Raw genomic sequence first — 22,094 nt, 5'->3', positions numbered from 1 at the left:
TATCCTTGGGGTTTGTTGAAGACGAGAAGCTGCAAGGAAAGTAATGTAGGTTGTGGTGGGTGGCGGACTGGTAAAGGCTGCAAATGAAAGAGGCGTACATGAGATTCACTATTGTTACATTTCAAGGCTGATGATTGCGATGGACCTCGTGATGGACATTGTAGCTTCGCTTTTCTTTTAATGTCTTTCACATGATATAGACGAAAAGTTTAAATTATATAAGGGATATATACGATGTTTTCGGAGCGTAGGAAAGTAGGGAAAATAAATAAATAAACGTCATTATCAGGATCTACAATCTTAAAACCAATTGCTCAAGTCGAGATAGAATACAACCTCTAAGCTTAAGAATCGCGCTGCAGAGAGCCACTTTCGTATTGCAGTTTAGCGGGAAACCATTAACATTTTCTTCTTTGTTAGGAAATACGTGTTTTTGCAGGAAAATATAACTTTTCTTCCTATCGCAGGTGGAGGGATTGATGCTGGTGAAAACTCGTATCTATTAGACTTGAAACTTGATCAAATTATTCACCTTACTCGTGGCTCATGAATGATAAAACAGCCTCTTTTTATGTGGACTTAGATATGCATGAAAGAACCTTGAGAGAGAGAGAGAGAGAGAGAGAGAGAGAGAGAGAGAGAGAGAGAGAGAGAGAGAGAGAGAGAGAGAGAGAATTACTAATTGGACTATATAAATACGAGTCTCGTTGCCTGCAAATTAAGGTATACTTCAGAACTTCAGAAATATGTAGAAAATAATACACAATTGTCCTATATAAATACTGAACAGTCTCCTTTTATGTAGATTAAGATAAGCTTGAAATATTCAGATAAAGAACAGAGTAATTGCACTTTATAAATATTGTGGTTTTATTTACCGAGCCTTTCCCATTAATATAGAGTCATACGCCTGAGGAGTCTCGGGAGTTCAAAGAGCGTCGACACTTTTCCAGCAAACTAAGTATATAATATAAAATAAATACTGAATCTTTAGCGAGTTGAAAGTTAAAAAGAAGACGGCGTGATTAAGTGGTGCCTCCCAACAGCAATCAAGGCGGCCTCACCACGCCGTCACACCCACCCCGTGCCCACACCCACAAACGCACCCACACACCCACACATCCGCACATATGCATTATACATAATTGAAACCTATGCCTTATTTTCATTACTCGTAGATTTCATGTTGAGATTTTAATTTTCTTCTTTTCTCCTGTTAGTTTTTCACTGCAACACTGTGTCGTTTGTTTTCAGGCCGGTTTTGGGTGTTGTGAGTAGCGGGTGGGGAGCCTTCTGCTTTGCTTTCCTGGCCTTCCTACTCTTAGAATGGTTACTGTACCACATTCAAACAGCCAAGTCAGGGAAAGGAGATCTGTTGCTGAGTGAAGCTTTCTTTGTATTCCTTTGTGTCCCTCCCCCCCGTGACCCACAAAGAGGCGGGCGTGAGGGTACGCGTGTGGCCGCCTCAGGACGCAGCTGGTGACTGTGGCGTCGTTTGGGAATCTGCTCGTAACTTTCATTTGACCTTCCCATTATCCTAAACTCTCGAGCGCTATTTGCTGTGGTGCTCTAAGTGTGTGTGTGTGTGTGTGTGTGTGTGTGTTTCTCTTACCTTTTCTTTTATAATTTCTTTCTTACGTGCGTACATCTATTTTTCTTTCTCTCTTTAGTCTAACATCACATTCTCTCAATTGCCCAAAATCTGAGAATTCCAAACATATTTTGCTTAGTTATGAACATATTTTCGCTCGTTACATTCTTGCATTATCTTTACCTTCACCAAAACTTTTCTTTGGTTTTCCAGTCTATCATACGAGAAACTGTCACATTTAGGCTTGACGTGCTTCTTATTTTCCCTTATGTTCATCCAGGTTCTCTTATTTTCTCATATTTATGTAGAAGCTTCCCTTATTTTCCCTGAGTTTGTTATTTCAGTTTTCCTTATTTTCCCTGAGTTTGTTCTTGCAGCTTCCCTTATTTTCCCTCATGCTCATGCATCCCAAATTTTCCCTTATGTTCTTGTAGCTTAACTTACTTTCTCTTATTTATGTTGCAGCTTCCCTTATTTTCCCTTAAAGTTCTTGCAGCTTCCCATATTTTCCCTCATCTTCATGCAGCATCCCAAATTTTTCCTTATGTTTTAGGAGCTTTCCTTATTTTCCTGTTCATGCACCTTCCCTTGTTTCCCTTATTTATGTTCGTATGTTCCTATCATCATCATGTCCCGTTCCAAGATTGAAGCCACAACACCATCCCATCATACAAAGCCCTCAATGCCACAGCGCAGTAATACCCGTGTGGTCCCCTTTCACGATTATATAAAGCACTGCCCTTCTATATAAACCCAAAACCTGGTATTGTAGTTTTTATCTCCAGCAGATCCAACTGTCTATACCACCCCGCTGATCCACCAAGCCCAACATGGCCATTACTCGGCTAAAATAGTCGTCTCATCCTGCTTCTCTTAGATTAAACGACTTCCCGGCTCATGTTCCCGTGGAGGAGCCGAACAGCCACCAAACAGCCTTGTATCGAGTTATATCTATCGCTTTACTGTTTCTGCGTTTCTCGGTCTGTCTGTTTGTCGGTCGGTTGGTGAGTGGGTCAGCCGGTCTCTCTCTCTCTCTCTCTCTCTCTCTCTCTCTCTCTCTCTCTCTCTCTCTCTCTCTCTCTCTCTCTGTACGTGGGGAGAAAGTTAAGGTAAACTCTTTGATTTCTACGCTACCTTGAAGTTCAGCCTTGCAATGAACCAGTAAAGAAAAATCCTCATATTCTTTATTTACATATATTCACAAGTACACCACGCGGGACATAACCACCGGTTCGCCACAATTAACGCCACAATTAAGTGATTCAGCGGGGGAGGGGGGGGGGTTGAGAGGAGAGAGCCTTCTGACTACTCCATGTTGGGACGCAGTTGTTTGAAAGTTACTGCCTCACTAACCACACGGGGCTCGGGTCCTCGTCTTCTTGTTTTACTTGCTTTACTTGTTTTGCTTGCTTTCTGAAACTTGTAGAGTCCAAAACAAGGCGAAGGTCAGGTCTGGTAGCGTGCTAAGGGTGTGTCGGTGCAACTCAAAGCATTCTCTCTCTCTCTCTCTCTCTCTCTCTCTCTCTCTCTCTCTCTCTCTCTCTCTCTCTCTCTCTCTCTCTCTCTCTCTCTCTCTCTCTCTCACCTCCATGGAATGAAAGTATGATGGATCCTCTTCTCTCCTCTTTCACTTCCCTCACCTCTCTACTTCTCCCTCTCCTCTTAATTTCAGGAAAAGAAATTATGATACATTTGCTCCTCTCTGTCTCTCCCTCTACTCTCTGCTATCTTCCTTTATCTTACGTCTTGAAGGAGAAAGTGTTATACCTTCTCTCCTTCCCTGTTTTCCTCCCTCTCGTCTCTACTTTCTACTTTCATTCCACGTCCAGAAAAGTTAATTATGATATATTCCCCTCTCTCTCTTCTTTCTCCTCCCTCTACACTTCACCTCTCCTACATTCTCTTATTTCTCTACTTTCTTCTTTCTTTCTTTTTCTTCTTTTTTCTTATTCTACATCCTCTTCTACATTTCCTTCGTTCTCCTTCCTCTCCTTCCCAATTCCTCTCCTACATTCTCCCCTCTCTTCTATCTCCTTCCTCTTTACTCCACCTGTTCTTCTACACTTTCTTCTTTCTCTACCTTCTACCTACTTTCTATTTTTCTCTCGTTTTCTCCTTTCTCTACTTCCTCTTCTACATTCTCTTCGTTCTCCCCCTCTCCTCTATTTCCTCTCTTACATTCTTCCCTCTTTTCTTTCTCCTTCCACTCCTTTTCACCTGCTCTCCTCATCTACGTCCAGGGAAAGAAGTATGATGCTGCACTGTGTTCCCGCTGCCTCTTGGACCGCGTGCGTCGTCCCACCTTGTTTTTCCTTCGTATTTTTGGCCGGTTACCTCGTCCCCTGCCAGGAGGACGCGGCTCTTCCTGTACTCAAGACTTAGGGTTATGAAGGCGTACGTTGCCCTCAGACTACTTGCAAGAGGCTTTACTTGAAGATACACGGGTTTTTGAGTATTTTTTTCTTCTACGGTTTTAGTAACAAATTAGCACGGTCTATGTATTATTAAAAGGAAAAACGCTCTTGAGAACTCGGCTTATCATCTCTGTGGCCTTTGAAAATAGTCATCGTGAGAGCGCAAAGAGTTTCTGAATTCTGGCGACTGTTGTTCCAAGACTCCCTACGCACGCCGCCGCCGCCGCCGCCGCCGCCAGACATTCACTTGTTATTCTACCCCGGCGAGAAGGTGGATCCCTTCCCCCGCGAGACTGATGGCTCTTTGATCCTCCTTTCACGGGACACTTGACATAAGAAAATAGCAAAAAAATCCCCTATTTATGTTTGTTTCTTTGTCCCGTTACCTGTGCTCACCTGTTCTCCGTTTTCTAAGATGTTGGTGTATCAGATTACTATTTTAATTGGAAATCTGTGCGTGGAATGATGAGAACAGTGAGACTCATATTCAGAAACGCTTGGCTCTCTCACCACGACTACTTTCAAAGGCCACAGAGATGATTAGCCGGGTTTTCAGGAGTATGTCTCTTGTTAATAATGTAGAAATCTTGTTAATCTATCACTAGAACCGTAAAAACTTCCTTAAAAACTCATGTAACTTCAACTGGTAACTTCAAGTGTCCCCTATATTATTTCCTAATATGGTGGTTAATACGACAGAACTATTAGCTAAACACACAATGCGAGGCCAGAAGAGGGACACAAAATGAAGAGATAATAGATAACTTGTCCAGATCTCGGGAATGAAATAGATCTTTCTCGCAAAGGAAGAGACATTAATGACAGAGCATGAGATTGTGAGAATTTTGAAGCGAGACGAGGATAGGAAGTTAGCAATTATCATGTGGGAAACACACACTCGGAATAAAACGCTAGATAAAGACAGAGAATGAAACGAGGAAGAAAACAAGAGATTATAGTGGCTTAGGGCAGGCGAGGACAAGAGAAGCAGATGAAAGCGAGAACGAGAATAGGATAAACGTAGCAGTGATTTCCCACAGAAAAATAGGCTAAGAAAAGGAAAGGAAAACAAAACAGAGGAGAAAAAGAGAGTGAAAACAAGCAATTACAGTGGATTAGGGCACGCCAGGATAAGAGAAACACAAGAAAACGAGAACGAGGATAGGATAAGCCCAACAATTATCTCCCACGCCAAGAGAAACTAAGAGAATAAGACACAGAATAAAAGAAGAGCGAAAACAACTAATTGATATAGATTAGGGCACGCGAGGACAAGAGAATCACAATAAAACGAGGACGGGAATAAGATAAGCTAACAACAGAAAACAAGAGCAAGATAAAGAACAAGACGAGGACAAAAACAAGGCATTACTGTAGGTTAGAGCACGCGAGGACAAGAGAATCAGGCGGAGAACAGGTAGCTCGTCTTCATCTCAGGAACCACAACAAATTATCTCTCACGAAGTCATTACGTCCCCGACAGCATTACCTTCCTCTCCCCTCTCCCCCCCATCAGACGAATTACTCCGAAGCACGAGTCCCTCAGAGTGGCAAAGTAACCTGCCTCCCTCACCTCGCCTCCTTCGCTGCCTCTCTTTCCCCGGAATCTTTCATCCTCCCTCTTTCACTGCTTCTCTCACGTCTGTCTTTCTCACCCTCGCCTCCCTCTCCCTTGTCTTTTTCACCCCTGCCTCTTTCACTGCCTTTTTCACCTATCTCCCTCATCCCTGTCTTTTTCACTACCTCTTTAACCGATGCCTTTCTCATCCCTGTCTCCCTCACCCTGCCTCTCTCACTGCCTCTCTCACCCCTGTCTTTCTCATCCCTGTCCTTCTTATCCCTGCCTCCATCACCCCTGCCTCGCTCCCCGCCCCTCGTCTTACCTGACCACACCTTTCTGCCTTGATTGCATATCCCGCCAATTCTTTCTTACCTTCTTTTTTGTCACTGATATCGTGAGGATCTTACGTTTTCTTTTCTGTTATTATTTTTTGCTTGTTTGTTTTTGTTATTTTGTACGTTTTCTCTTTTGTTTTTATATTCTTTTCTTGCAGTTTTCTCTCTTATCGTTTCTTTTTTTTTCTAAGTGTCTGGTTACTCTCATTATTGACATCTTTTTCGCCTCCAACTTTTCCTCTTTTTTTTTTTATCTTCTTATTCTTGATTTATTATCTCTCTCCTTTTCTAGGTTTTCCTTATATTTTCCTAATTTTCTTTCCCCTTTTTTCACCATCTCATGTTCCCCTCATTATCTACATTTTTTTGCTTCCATCTTTTTTCCTTTTTTTTTCTCCTCATTTTTCATTCGTTATCTCTCTTTTCTTGTTTTTCTTATAGTTTCCTGCCCTTGTTTCCCTTTTTTACCTTTTCTGCCTTCCTTTCCTTTTTTTTTCTTGTTTGTGTCTCTCCCATTTTTGTCTCTGTTCTCCTTGTCCTTCCTGTTCATTCCAAGCCCCTGTTCTGTTCTCCTTATCTATCCCAGCTATTCAACCGTTCGTCCCTTTTCCTCTTCGTTATTATTCTCCGTCTTTTTTCTCTATTTTTTTCCATTAGTTACATTCTTTCTTATCCCTTCCATGTCTACCAGTTTCTATTTTCTGCTTCTCTCCTTCATTAGTTCCTTGCTCTTATCTTTCCCTTATTTTCCATTGCCTATTGATTTCCGTCTCCACACCTTCTGTTATTATTCTCTTTCTCTCTTATCTTTATTTAGTTTTCCTCTGCCTCTTCTCTGCCTGCTCTAAACTGGCCCTTATCTTATCTGCCTCATTTTTCCTTGCCCTTCCCTTTGTGTTTTCCTTCCTTAACTTTATTTTTAATTTCCCTGGCTTTATATTGCCGCTACTGTGCATGCTCCATTATTGTAACTTTCTTTTTCTCCTTCATCCCTTCCATATATACTTAACTTCACTTCTGTGTCCCTTTCTCAACCTTTTTTTTATCCTTACCTGGTTTTCTCCTTCCTCTTATTTGTTTTCTCTTATAACTGTAAATTTCTTCCTTACATTATTCAAGCTTTGTAGTGATCCTTCGTCTTTTTACTATTTTCATCTTTTTTTTTTTTTTTTTTTGCTTCTTTCCTCCTTTCCATATATTCTATTGTATTTCCCTTAACTGTGTGTGTTTTTCGAGCATATTTTTACATTTTAGTTTTCTACTTTTTTTTTCTTATTCAATCCTTCCTTTCCTTTTCACTGTCTTTTTGTTCCCTTCTTCATCTTCCCCTCTGCATTTATTTTGCCTCAGGTTTGTCTGCTCTAATCCTCCATTCATCTTTCACTGTCTCTTTGTTCTCTTACACACCTTCCCTTTCGTATCGTCTTTTAACCTAAGCTTTTCTTCGTCTCTTGTTTTTCCTACTCTAATCTTTCTTACTTTTACCTTTACCTATCGTTCTGTTGCCTCAAGTTTGCCTGTTTTAATCTTTCCTTTTACTTTCGTCTCTTTGCTCTTCCATACCTTGCCTTTAGTATGATCTCTTAACCTTAACGTAGCATTTCTTTTCTTTTTTATCCTTTTCTAACCCTTCCTTTACCTTTCTGTCTGTTTGTTTTCTTCCACATCTTCTCTCTCTTACCTTCTCTTAACATTAACCTCGCTTTTCCCTGCCTGTCCTTTGCCTTGCCTTCCCATACTCGTATAGCCTCCTGTTGACGGCTCATTACACTTGTATTCTATTACTTTAGAGAAGGCAGGAACCCAGGTGTGTGTGGGAACAGGATGGGGTGTCAGGTGGCTCACTTCCGCCCGACACCTGACCTAACCTCAATATTTATTTTTCCAGCAGGTGTGTGTGTGGTGTGTGTGTGTGTGTGTGTGTGTGTGTGTGTGTGTGTGTGCGTCTGTGTTTGTTGGGATGAGTGTGAGGTGTAAGTGACAGGGTGGAATCAAAAGCTTTTCGTCTCATCAACTCCTCTCCTCTAACTGACTGTCTTCAGCATCTCTCTCACCGCCGCAATGTTGCATATCTAGCTGTCTTCTACCGCTATTTTCATGCTAACTGCTCTTCTGATCTTGCTAACTGCATGCCTCCCCTCCTCCCGCGGCCTCGCTGCACAAGACTTTCTTCTTTCTCTCACCCCTATTCTGTCCACCTCTCTAACGCAAGAGTTAACCAGTATTCTCAATCATTCATCCCTTTCTCTGGTAAACTCTGGAACTCCCTGCCTGCTTCTGTATTTCCACCTTCCTACGACTTGAATTCCTTCAAGAGAGAGGTTTCAAAGACACTTATCCACCAATTTTTGACCACTGCTTTCACCCTTTTATGGGACTGGCATTTCAGTGGGCATTTTTTTTTTATTAGATTTTTGTTGCCCTTGGCCAGTGTCCTTCCTACATAAAAAAAAAAAAAGTGTGTTTTCCTCTCTCCTCTCTCCCACTGGCAATCTGAGCTCCACTCCTCACCTTTTCACTCTTCGGCTCCGGATTAACATTTTGCCATTCACGGTTCCCAATGTTCAGGTTGAATTCATTAAAACTTTTCCCTGACGACGCTGACACCGTGCCTCTCTCTCATTTAAGGCTAATTGGACTTCTGTGGCCATTAAAAAGAATTCAGACCAGCGAGAGAGAGAGAGAGAGAGAGAGAGAGAGAGAGGAGAGAGAGAGAGAGGAGAGAGAGAGGAGAGAGAGAGAGAGAGACTATTGGACATTAAATCTATTACTTATAACTTTGGTCAAGAAAAAAAAGTTGGTAGGTAACGAAGGTACTAAAAAAGCAAGGGACAGGTGAGGCCAGGTAAGTAGCGTGACAGTAATTGGACACGGAGACAGGTGAGGTACCACAGCAGAATAATGATAGTCAGACGGATAGATAGATAGATAGATAGATAGATAGATATAGATGAGAAACTAGATGATGAGATAGATAGACAGACAGACAGATAGATAGACAAAAGATAAATAAAAGGATAGGCAGACAGACAAGCAGGCAGACAAACACACGAGGTGAAATAATGAATGCAAATTGCAGTAGATGAAAGGAAAACCGTTTACGGACCACTTCGCTCTGCAGTGGTCAGCGCAATAAGTGTCCTCCCCGATCTGAACGAACATATCGCGTAATGATCGAAACACTCAATGGGGGCGTTCGTTTTCATTGTGGTTGTAAAATGTTCCGCAAAGTTTCAAGTCTGTTCATAATTGGGAGAATATTTAATGAACTATATCTGACGGAGGAACTTGGTCGACATTTCAGTACTTTATGGTTCACACGTTCAACTTTTCACGTACTAAAGGTAAACTACATCGACTGTTCTACCGGCTTTTTTCTATAACACACTTCACTCGTCTCCCCCTTTGTTTTATGTATTCCTCCACCATCTGTCTTTGTTTTCAGTCTTCTGTGCCCATGCGTGTCTTTTTTTTTTTTTTTTTTACAGAGGACGATCATAGGAGTGAAAGAGATAATGTCTTAATTTTCACACTTTTTCCCTCCTTTCTAACTCTACAGTATGAAAAAAGATCTATGATAATTATTATATAATCTTTTCACAAACCCAGTCTGTTTATTTCCACCAATGGTTCCTTAAGTGATTCACTTGTGTCTTATTTTGAGTCCTAAAAGAGAGTAACATCTAACAGAAGCTAGTATTCATTATGGAGCATCCCAGTCTGTCCATACCTACCAGTGATCATTTCAGAAACTCACCACCACTTCATTTCAACTCTTTAAGATATGGAAATAAGACCCTAGCTAGTATATGTTTTTCCCTTTACAGAAAAAAACCGTCATTATCTTTATTTTCACCAATATTCTTTTCAGTAACTCACCACAGCTTCAGTTCAACTAAACCCATGAAAATAACTCCAAACATAAGCTAGCGTATACATTCTCTTCACACAAACTAAAAAAAACACGTTTCATTCCCTGTATTCCCAGCAATGGTCCATTCAGTAACTCACCAGAGCTTCACTTTAACTTTCCCGCCAAAGAACACAGACGCCTCGTGAAGTCCCTTATTGTGAAAACAAGACGCAGTTCTTCTTTTACCTAACCACGTGTCGCATTCTTTCAAGAGACAAAGGAGAACGCCTTCCAACCGCCCCCCTTCCCTCCGCTGTGTCTGTTCTGTGGCTCAAGGGCGACGAAACTTGAGTGGACGCCTCCTCTTTCAAGTGAACGTGTTGGGGAGACTGAAACGGGCGGAAACGGAACTACTTCGGAACCGTTCTCAAGTTTGGGCGTCGCTTAGGAGATGTTTTGGGAACCCTTTCTGTACTTTATGTTTTCCTGAATCGCTTCTTCATTACGCCACGGTGTATTGTGTTCACTCGTAAGAGGAGAGAGAGAGAGAGAGAGAGAGAAGGGGAGAGAGAGAGGGAGAGAGAGAGAGAGAGAGAGAGAGAGAGAGAGAGAGATAAATGCTAAAAATGTCGAGTAAATCTATAGGAAAAAGAAAAGATGAGAAAAAATGTAGAAAGCACGGGATTAGAGAGAGAGAGGAAAAAAGAGAGAGAGAGAGAGAGAGAGAGAGAGAGAGAGAGAGAGAGAGAGAGAGAGAGAGAGAGAGAGAGAGAGAGAGAGAGAGAGAGATAGTCACGTACCATCATACTTAATCATCAGTATTATATTTTTGCTGTCTCTTTTTCTCTCTATCATTTGGTAACGAAGGTAAAAACAAAAACAGCACATTTATGACGTGAGAACTGAGCGCCTGCAAACCACCGCGACACTTTAAAGCCGCCGTATTGTGGCGCTCGCTTTAATGATGCAGACAGAGCTGATTCGTCCATTTTATCTTAGAGAGAGAGAGAGAGAGAGAGAGAGAGAGAGAGAGAGAGAGAGAGAGAGTGGTGGGAGTTATTTTAAGGGTATTAGTGGCGATTTTCCACTCTCTCTCTCTCTCTCTCTCTCTGCCTTATCTTACTCAATTATTCCCACTCCCCTCGCTATTTTCTCCTTTTCCTTGTGTTGTCCCTTTCTCTCCGTCTCTGTGATTCTTCCCCTCACTGGTTCGTTATCTCCTTTGTCACTATTGTTTTGTGATTTTGTTTTCTTCTCTACTCTGATTATTTTTTTCTTTTACAGCTTCGTTCATTTTCTTTAGTGCTTCAGTGTTTGAGATTTCTGTTGGACAAGTGTTTCAGTGTTTGTTTATTTAAATTCTCGTGTGTTTGCTATCTGGTTTCTATTTTTCATGGTGGGAGGAGGACACACACACACACACACACACACACACACACACACACACACACACACACACACACACACACACACACACACACACACACACACAATACCATCTAATCTCACATTTATTTAGATTCCATAATGTTTGTTATCTAATTTGTTCTTATTTTTCTGTTTTTATGGTGACACACACACACACACACACACACACACACACACACACACCACACACACACACACACACACACACACACACACACACACACACACACACACAGTACTTGTCTCAGCTCAGCACAACACGGGGTCATCGATCTTACTGTATTACGTCACAAGTTGTCCCAAATATAACTTTTCACGACCACTCACAGCTCGTAACATTGTACACGGTCAGGAAACTTTTTTTACTATAACCTAGAGATATATTTGTACACAGTTATGGCTCCAATTTCTTCTTTATGCTTTATATATGAAGTTTTATCGTAAGAACTGTGACTGAAAATACAACTTTTATTTATATTTATTTAGTTTTCAAGGTTGTTGGATATTTTTATTTGTTACATTCCTGAAAATTTAAAGACATTTGCTTATATATTTATTTAGTTTTCATCGTTCATTTATTTATTTATTTTTTTGTCACATTTCTAAAAATTTAAAGCGATTTGCCATTTAATATTCACGAAGCTAGGACATCACTTGCTGTTTTCCCCTCTCACCATCACCACTACCGTCACCACCCGCCACCACCACCACACTCTCCACCTTCTTCCTCCTCCTTACCACTTCATTTCCTCTTTTAAAGGCACGAATACCCACACCAACCTTCCTATTCCTTCTATCCATTCCTTCTAGTTCGCCTCTGTATTATTACCCGTTTCTTTCTTGTACTCCCCCATCTCACACGCCTTTCACCTTTTATTCTGATCCTTATTTATCTCCTCTTCCTCTTCATTTCCATTCCTTTTCTCCCATTTCTCGGTCATTCCCCCGTTTTCCTTCTCTTTTCTCTCCCCATATCACACTTCGTTCTCCTTTTATTCAGGTCCTTCTAATCTATCTCCTCCTCCTTTTCCTTTACATTTCTTCCTCCAGTCATTCTAATCTATCTCCGCCTCTTCCTCCTTCCTTTGCAGTGTCCTCACCACGTCCCCAAGCCTCCCTATCACCTCTTTCCTTGTGTCCTCCCTCTTAAAGTTCCTTCAAGTCTTTCTTCCTCCCCTTTTTCCCCCTCCCTCTCATTCCGCGAGCCTCCATCTCCTCGGCTGTCTTGTCTTATCAGAGTAACGACACTGTTTTTTGGGTTTTTCCGTTACTTTTGTGTGACGGAAATATATCGCTTCTGGCCCCCGAGCCCTTGGGAAAAACTGGCTTTCCTAACCTAACCTAACCTAACCTAACCTAACCTAACCTTCTGGCCCCCGAGCCCTTGGGAAAAACTGGCTTTCCTAACCTAACCCTAACCTAACCTAACCTAACCTAAACCTTCTGGCCCCCGAGCCCTTGGGAAAAACTGGCGGTATCATTTTGTGTACGTACTAAAGTGTCCTGTCTGTGCCTCGATCTGGTGTTTTTTTTTTTTTTTTGTTCTTTTTTTTCCTTCCTTTGGGGTGGATTGGATTGAGGAGAGGGTGTGTCTGGTGATTGCTTTTGTTTTTTGTTGTGGTTCGATTGTGGTGATGGTGTTGGTGGTGTTGCAGTGGTTATGGGGTTGGTGTGGTTGTTGTTGTTGTTGTTGGTGGTGGTGGTGTTGTTGTTGTTGGTGGTGGTGGAGGTGGTGAAGATTGTGGTTATGTTGTTGTTGCTGTTATTGTATTTCTTATTTTTATTCTTGTTTTATTTTATTTGTTCTTGTTCTTACTTATTTTCTAGTTGTCTTTTTCATTCTTATTCTCAGTGTTGTTTTTCCTAACTATATTTTCCTTGTCTTACTTGCTCTCGATTTTGTTATTCTTGCTTTAATTCCATTACTTTTCTTTTCCTCTTCATTTATTTGTTTTCTTTCCTCCTCTTCCTTCCATCCTTGTCTCTGCCTGTGCATTTCCCTTCCTCATTCCTTACCTTCTTTCCTCTCCTCTATCCTCCCACTCCCTCCCACCTCCCCATCTCCATGTCCACCTTCTTCCCTCCCTCCCTCCCTCCCTCCGACATTCCTTCCTTTCCTTCACGATAACTTCCCTCCCCAGGCACGTCTTTCTCCCTCCCTCCTTATCTAACGTGTAGCCTCCCGCCTCGAGTCTCAAAACATATTGCTTTTTTTTTTCTCTCTCTCATTTTTTCCTTAATTATTGATGTTCGTGAAGTCGAAAGCCGAAAAAAGTTTATTACGGTGGGAAATGCGTTTTTATTTATTTATTTATTTTAATTTTGTTGTTTGTTGTTAAGAGATATATATTTATTTGAATGAGGGAGGACACAAGGAAAGAGGTGATAGGGAGGCTTGGGGACGTGGTGAGGACACTGCAAAGGAAGGAGGAAGAGGCGGAGATAGATTAGAATGACTGGAGGAAGAAATGTAAAGGAAAAGGAGGAGGAGATAGATTAGAAGGACCTGAATAAAAGGAGAACGAAGTGTGATATGGGAGAGAGAAAAGAGAAGGAAAACGGGGAATGACCGAGAAATGGAGAAAAGGAATGGAAATGAAGAGGAAGAGGAGATAAATAAGGATCAGAATAAAAGGTGAAAGGCGTGTGAGATGGGGGAGTACAAGAAAGAAACGGGTAATAATACAGAGGCGAACTAGAAGGAATGGATAGAAGGAATAGGAAGGTTGGTGTGGGTATTCGTGCCTTAAAAGAGGAAATGAAGTGGTAAGGAGGAGGAAGAAGGTGGAGAGTGTGGTGGTGGTGGCGGTGGTGACGGTAGTGGTGATGGTGAGAGGGAAAACAGCAAGTGATGTCTAGATTCGTGAATATTAAATGGCAAATCGCTTTAAATTTTTAGAAATGTGACAAAAAAATAAATAAATAAATGAACGATGAAAACTAAATAAATATATAAGCAAATGTCTTTAAATTTTCAGGAATGTAACAAATAAAAATATCCAACAACCTTGAAAACTAAATAAATATAAATAAAAGTTGTATTTTCAGTCACAGTTCTTACGTAAAACTTCATATATAAAGCATAAAGAAGAAATTGGAGCCATAACTGTGTACAAATATATCTCTAGGTTATAGTAAAAAAAGTTTCCTGACCGTGTACAATGTTACGAGCTGTGAGTGGTCGTGAAAAGTTATATTTGGGACAACTTGTGACGTAATACAGTAAGATCGATGACCCCGTGTTGTGCTGAGCTGAGACAGTACTGTGTGTGTGTGTGTGTGTGTGTGTGTGTGTGTGTGTGTGTGTGTGTGTGTGTGTCACCATAAAAACAGAAAAATAAGAACAAATTAGATAACAAACATTATGGAATCTAAATAAATGTGAGATTAGATGGTATTGTGTGTGTGTGTGTGTGTGTGTGTGTGTGTGTGTGTGTGTGTGTGTGTGTGTGTGTGTGTGTGTGTGTGTCCTCCTCCCACCATGAAAAATAGAAACCAGATAGCAAACACACGAGAATTTAAATAAACAAACACTGAAACACTTGTCCAACAGAAATCTCAAACACTGAAGCACTAAAGAAAATGAACGAAGCTGTAAAAGAAAAAAATAATCAGAGTAGAGAAGAAAACAAAATCACAAAACAATAGTGACAAAGGAGATAACGAACCAGTGAGGGGAAGAATCACAGAGACGGAGAGAAAGGGACAACACAAGGAAAAGGAGAAAATAGCGAGGGGAGTGGAATAATTGAGTAAGATAAGGCAGAGAGAGAGAGAGAGAGAGAGAGTGGAAAATCGCCACTAATACCCTTAAAATAACTCCCACCACTCTCTCTCTCTCTCTCTCTCTCTCTCTCTCTCTCTCTCTCTCTCTCTCTCTCTCTCTCTCTCTCTAAGATAAAATGACGAATCAGCTCTGTCTGCATCATTAAAGCGAGCGCCACAATACGGCGGCTTTAAAGTGTCGCGGTGGTTGCAGGCGCTCAGTTCTCACGTCATAAATGTGCTGTTTTTTTTTTTACCTTCGTTACCAAATGATAGAGAGAAAAAGAGACAGCAAAAATATAATACTGATGATTAAGTATGATGGTACGTGACTATCTCTCTCTCTCTCTCTCTCTCATTCTCTCTCTCTCTCTCTCTCTCTCTCTCTCTCTCTCTCTCTCTCTCTCTCTCTCTCCTCTCTTTTTCTCTCTCTCTCTAATCCAGTGCTTTCTACATTTTTTCTCATTTTTCTTTTTCCTATAGATTTACTCGACATTTTTAGCATTTATCTCTCTCTCTCTCTCTCTCTCTCTCTCTCTCTCTCTCTCTCTCTCTCTCTCTCTCTCTCTCTCTCTCTCTCTTACGAGTGAACACAATACACCGTGGCGTAATGAAGAAGCGATTCAGGAAAACATAAAGTACAGAAAGGGTTCCCAAAACATCTCCTAAGCGACGCCAAACTTGAGAACGGTTCCGAAGTAGTTCCGTTTCCGCCCGTTTCAGTCTCCCCAACACGTTCACTTGAAAGAGGAGGCGTCCACTCAAGTTTCGTCGCCCTTGAGCCACAGAACAGACACAGCGGAGGGAAGGGGGGCGGTTGGAAGGCGTTCTCCTTGTCTCTTGAAAGAATGCGACACGTGGTTAGGTTAAAGAAGAACTGCGTCTTGTTTTCACAATAAGGACTTCACGAGGCGTCTGTGTTCTTTGGCGGGAAAGTTAAAGTGAAGCTCTGGTGAGTTACTGAATGGACCATTGCTGGGAATACAGGGAATGAAACGTGTTTTTTTAGTTTGTGTGAAGAGAATGTATACGCTAGCTTATGTTTGGAGTTATTTTCATGGGTTTAGTTGAACTGAAGCTGTGGTGAGTTACTGAAAAGAATATTGGTGAAAATAAAGATAATGACGGTTTTTTTTCTGTAAAGGGAAAAACATATACTAGCTAGGGTCTTATTTCCATATCTTAAAGAGTTGAAATGAAGTGGTGGTGAGTTTCTGAAATGATCACTGGTAGGTATGGACAGACTGGGATGCTCCATAATGAATACTAGCTTCTGTTAGATGTTACTCTCTTTTAGGACTCAAAATAAGACACAAGTGAATCACTTAAGGAACCATTGGTGGAAATAAACAGACTGGGTTTGTGAAAAGATTATATAATAATTATCATAGATCTTTTTTCATACTGTAGAGTTAGAAAGGAGGGAAAAGTGTGAAAATTAAGACATTATCTCTTTCACTCCTATGATCGTCCTCTGTAAAAAAAAAAAAAAAGACACGCATGGGCACAGAAGACTGAAAACAAAGACAGATGGTGGAGGAATACATAAAACAAAGGGGGAGACGAGTGAAGTGTGTTATAGAGAAAAGCCGGTAGAACAGTCGATGTAGTTTACCTTTAGTACGTGAAAAGTTGAACGTGTGAACCATAAAGTACTGAAATGTCGACCAAGTTCCTCCGTCAGATATAGTTCATTAAATATTCTCCCAATTATGAACAGACTTGAAACTTTGCGGAACATTTTACAACCACAATGAAAACGAACGCCCCCATTGAGTGTTTCGATCATTACGCGATATGTTCGTTCAGATCGGGGAGGACACTTATTGCGCTGACACTGCAGAGCGAAGTGGTCCGTAAACGGTTTTCCTTTCATCTACTGCAATTTGCATTCATTATTTCACCTCGTGTGTTTGTCTGCCTGCTTGTCTGTCTGCCTATCCTTTTATTTATCTTTTGTCTATCTATCTGTCTGTCTGTCTATCTATCTCATCATCTAGTTTCTCATCTATATCTATCTATCTATCTATCTATCTATCTATCTATCTATCCGTCTGACTATCATTATTCTGCTGTGGTACCTCACCTGTCTCCGTGTCCAATTACTGTCACGCTACTTACCTGGCCTCACCTGTCCCTTGCTTTTTTAGTACCTTCGTTACCTACCAACTTTTTTTTCTTGACCAAAGTTATAAGTAATAGATTTAATGTCCAATAGTCTCTCTCTCTCTCTCTCTCTCTCTCTCTCTCTCTCTCTCTCTCTCTCTCTCTCTCTCTCTCTCTCTCGCTGGTCTGAATTCTTTTTAATGGCCACAGAAGTCCAATTAGCCTTAAATGAGAGAGAGGCACGGTGTCAGCGTCGTCAGGGAAAAGTTTTAATGAATTCAACCTGAACATTGGGAACCGTGAATGGCAAAATGTTAATCCGGAGCCGAAGAGTGAAAAGGTGAGGAGTGGAGCTCAGATTGCCAGTGGGAGAGAGGAGAGAGGAAAACACACTTTTTTTTTTTTATGTAGGAAGGACACTGGCCAAGGGCAACAAAAATCTAATAAAAAAAAATGCCCACTGAAATGCCAGTCCCATAAAAGGGTGAAAGCAGTGGTCAAAAATTGGTGGATAAGTGTCTTGAAACCTCTCTCTTGAAGGAATTCAAGTCGTAGGAAGGTGGAAATACAGAAGCAGGCAGGGAGTTCCAGAGTTTACCAGAGAAAGGGATGAATGATTGAGAATACTGGTTAACTCTTGCGTTAGAGAGGTGGACAGAATAGGGGTGAGAGAAAGAAGAAAGTCTTGTGCAGCGAGGCCGCGGGAGGAGGGGAGGCATGCAGTTAGCAAGATCAGAAGAGCAGTTAGCATGAAAATAGCGGTAGAAGACAGCTAGATATGCAACATTGCGGCGGTGAGAGAGATGCTGAAGACAGTCAGTTAGAGGAGAGGAGTTGATGAGACGAAAAGCTTTTGATTCCACCCTGTCACTTACACCTCACACTCATCCCAACAAACACAGACGCACACACACACACACACACACACACACACACACACACACACACACACACACACCTGCTGGAAAAATAAATATTGAGGTTAGGTCAGGTGTCGGGCGGAAGTGAGCCACCTGACACCCCATCCTGTTCCCACACACACCTGGGTTCCTGCCTTCTCTAAAGTAATAGAATACAAGTGTAATGAGCCGTCAACAGGAGGCTATACGAGTATGGGAAGGCAAGGCAAAGGACAGGCAGGGAAAAGCGAGGTTAATGTTAAGAGAAGGTAAGAGAGAGAAGATGTGGAAGAAAACAAACAGACAGAAAGGTAAAGGAAGGGTAACATCATTGCGAAGAAATTTAATAGGTAGCATGAAGTAGTCAGAGGGTGGAGGAGAGGGAGGAACAAGCCCAGAATCGTCCAAGGTAGAGTTTTTAGCAAAGGTTTGAGCGAAGAGTTCAGCTTAAGAGATAGATGTGATAACAGTGGTGCCATCTGGTTGAAATAAAGGAGGGAAAGAAGAAGAAGCAAAGTTATTGGAGATATTTTTGGCCAGATGCCAGAAGTCACGAGGGGAGTTAGATCTTGAAAGGTTTTGACACTTTCTGTTGATGAAGGAGTTTTTGGCTAGTTGGAGAACAGACTTGGCATGGTTCCGGGCAGAAATATAAAGTACATGAGATTCTGGTGATGGAAGGCTTAAGTACCTTTTGTGGGCCACCTCTCTATCATGTATAGCACGAGAACAAGCTGTGTTAAACCAAGGTTTGGAAGGTTTAGGTCGAGAAAAAGAGTGAGGAATGTACGCCTCCATGCCAGACACTATCACCTCTGTTATGCGCTCAGCACACAGAGACGGGTCTCTGACACGGAGGCAGTAGTCATTCCAAGAAAAATCAGCAAAATGCCTCCTCAGGTTTCCCCACCAACAGAGGCAAAACGCCAGAGGCACCTTCGCTTAGAGGGATCCTGAGGAGGGATTGGAGTTTACTTCATTCAATCATTTACAAGTATATTCCTTACAAACTTTTCTCCTGATTTATTTTATTTTTTTTACTGCTTACTTATTTCCTGTGCCTATTTTTCTCCATTTGTTGCATACACTGTGTACATGATTATGTGACACATTTAGCATTACTTTAGGGTATGATACTGCTCAAAGCACGGTTCTAGGCAGAGAGCAGCAATATTACATTCCACACACATATATCGCGTGTCTTTCCGTGCTATGGGTCGCTGTGTTGATGTGCGACACACGTGACAAGGCCTCTGCTTTTTTTTCTCACACGGCGTGGCAGGGATGCTCTTTGGAAATTGACGTCCTGTGAGGCGTGTAGGGTCATCACCATTTGCGGCCCCACGCCTTCCTACCCCATTTCGTGGCTCAGAGTACTGTTCGAGAAGCTGTCTCACAACCTCTGTGGTGAAATTATACAGTGTTCTCTTCTTCCCTGTGCTGCCCTGGTACAGGATGTGTGCGTGAGAGTGGCACAGTCAACAAGATGGAAAAACAGTTTTTTGTACCATTTCATTGTTTGCGTTTGCATTCCACTGTCGACATCATACTGTCACTTTTATCAAACAACCTCATGTTTAGGTTGTAATGAATCACACCTTGAGGCTTGCAGATGAAGGTACCCGTGCAGCGCTCAGTGTCTTCACTCCACTCCATTTTTGCCTCATGAACAGTGGTAAGCAAATGAACTTCTCTCTTGTCTTTCCACTTAAGTGAGAGAATATTATTATTTGCTTGTTTGTGGATGACTTCTCCTTTCACGAGTTTAGAGGGATATTTAGGCATAAACTTCCTATTTGCTTTCACTGTTCCGCAGGCCCCTGTCATATTTTCGTGTAGGAAATGAAAAAGAGAAGGGCTGGTGTACCAGTTGTCAACATATAAAATGTGTCCCTTACCCAAATAAGGCTCAAGCATAGTGCTTACAACACTCCCTGACTTGCCCAGTCCCTGCGTTAGGTTTATGTCTGTTCCAGCTCCTAAGTACAGAATCATGTCTAATATGAAGCCAGTTTCACAATCACAGGGAACATATAATTTCAAGCCAAATCTATGACGCTTCGTTCAGATGTACTGGCGAAAATACAAATGACCCCGCCAGAGTACCTGACTTTCATCAATAACCAACTTCTGAAATGGCCTGAATGTTGATTTGAAGCGGTTGCAAATGTATCTTTCTCATTCTATCATCGTCAGTGGGTTTTGTGTTGCCATGGAAATGTAGGGACTGCAGGAAGGCAGTGAATCTGTTTACTGACATCACTTTACTGAAAACTGGCACGTGATGAAGTGGATCAGTCGACCAGTAAAGCTTATACTTTTCTTTAAGATTCAGCCCCATCAGCATAATAAGTGCCAGGAAAGAATTCATTTCCCTTACAGTTGTTGGATGCCAGTCTAGGAAGCGAGAGTTGGGTAAAAGTACTCTGCAAGCAATCGTAAAACCGTAGAATTTGTTTGTTTCTTCAACTATGGTTTTCATTATTTCCACTGTAAAAAACAGCCGAAAAAAATTTAATCAGTCATTTGCTAAGTGTTTCCTGTAAGGCTTGGATCACTTACTGGCGCGCGGCGCCACCCCAGTACGTAGCGAGCCGAGGAAGAAGAAAGGAGGGGAGGTCCACCCAGGCTAGCTGTTCCCGCATCACACAACTTACACGTTAATTTCTCGCAGAGTAAAGCAAAACACAACAGATGTCTATAGAGACCCTACACAGTATCCGGAAACATATCTGCCCGCATCCGAATACTTTCAAGAGGCTGTAGTAGAAATTACACGGGTTTTAAGGATGTTTCTACGGTCCTCGTGACAGACTGGTAAGGTTTCTACACCATCAAAGGGAAAAGCAGTCTTGAAAACCCGTGTGATCATCATTGTGTCCTTTGAAAACAGTCTGGTGTGAGAGCAAAGCTTTTTTTCAGAATACAGGCACATAACCTGTCTTCATGAAAAACAAGTGCCCCTACATAATTTATGGCCCACATAGCATATTGCTATATGTGTTTACGAAGGAGTTTACTCCTGTATATTAAGCCGAAGCCAGGCATGGTCACTAAGGTCGTATGCACATTCGAACGAATGTAGGGTACTCGTCTAGCCCCGCCTACACCCGCCTACAAGCACAACAACCATCAACGATGTCAGGCATGTTGCTCCATTGCCCACGTGGATGCAGGACGGCATTTGTTCTTCGCCTCGCTACATTGTACAGGAGTGAGAGGACCCGTGGTGCAACATACATAAGTCTGAATAGGTAGGTGGATATTTTTATTTTCGTCTAATTACTGGTTTGCACAGGTGGTGGGGAAGGGGGATGAGGCTGACGAGAATGTGGGTAGATCATAAATGTTACGCGCCAACACCCCTTTACATCGTCTCCCCCACCATTTAATTGGTATGTAAGAGAATTTGTTATACATAATATAGCTCGTTCCATGTTTACATAATACGGACACGTTTCATTCGTGCCCGTATAGATATTCATATGCATGATCATTCATATAACAATATCGTGATTTTAATCAAGAGAATAATGAAGAAATACAATTGACCTATACATTATAGTAACATTAAGCATTATCCAAACAGGCCATATGACCGGGTTGCGCACACCATGGGCATGACGGTGAGAGGAGTGAGGCAGATGGTCCACCGCGCCAACACATCTTCCCTTTCCAAACCGGCAACACCAATTACACCGACCGTCTTTGACGATCATAATACTTTCATTTCATAAAAATAATACAATGTATAACATACAGTAACTTCATAATATCCCACAGCATATTTTGTATATTTATTGCCTCAAATGTACTTGATAAAGAAAGCTACAACGCCATTATTACCATTAGGCATCAATAAACAAAGATGCAGTGATGCAGAGAAGAACAATTGTGCAATTTATATGGAACCCTGTGGTTATGAACGACACAAGTCAACAAAATAATATAATGTCAACTTGACCATGTTGTGTGATAAATACACTATGTTCTAAAAAAGAACAAGTTATTACAAGAAAGTCAAGGCCACGGTGAGGGGAAAAGTTGTGGGGGTGATGGGGGTGGGAGAAGGGAGAGAGGGAGGGATGATGTTTATCTGAATGGAATTGATGGATCTCTTTTTTTTTTCTTTTTGTTGGTCT

At 41.6% G+C, this 22,094-nt stretch overlaps 1 long non-coding RNA gene across 1 annotated transcript; it reads left to right on the top strand.

The window, feature by feature from the left end:
• The first annotated feature begins 21,045 nt into the window (after positions 1–21,045).
• LOC135097936 (uncharacterized) lies at positions 21,046–21,844 on the top strand. The gene is made up of 2 exons (XR_010266372.1): positions 21,046–21,206; positions 21,542–21,844. It is a non-coding gene; the product is annotated as an uncharacterized LOC135097936 (long non-coding RNA).
• Positions 21,845–22,094: the final 250 nt, after the last annotated feature.

This window comes from Scylla paramamosain, unplaced genomic scaffold, assembly GCF_035594125.1.
Source record: "Scylla paramamosain isolate STU-SP2022 unplaced genomic scaffold, ASM3559412v1 Contig37, whole genome shotgun sequence".
Classification (NCBI taxonomy): domain Eukaryota; kingdom Metazoa; phylum Arthropoda; class Malacostraca; order Decapoda; family Portunidae; genus Scylla; species Scylla paramamosain.
The sequence above is the reverse complement of the archived record's forward strand: the minus strand, read 5'-3'. Positions and strand labels throughout refer to the sequence as shown.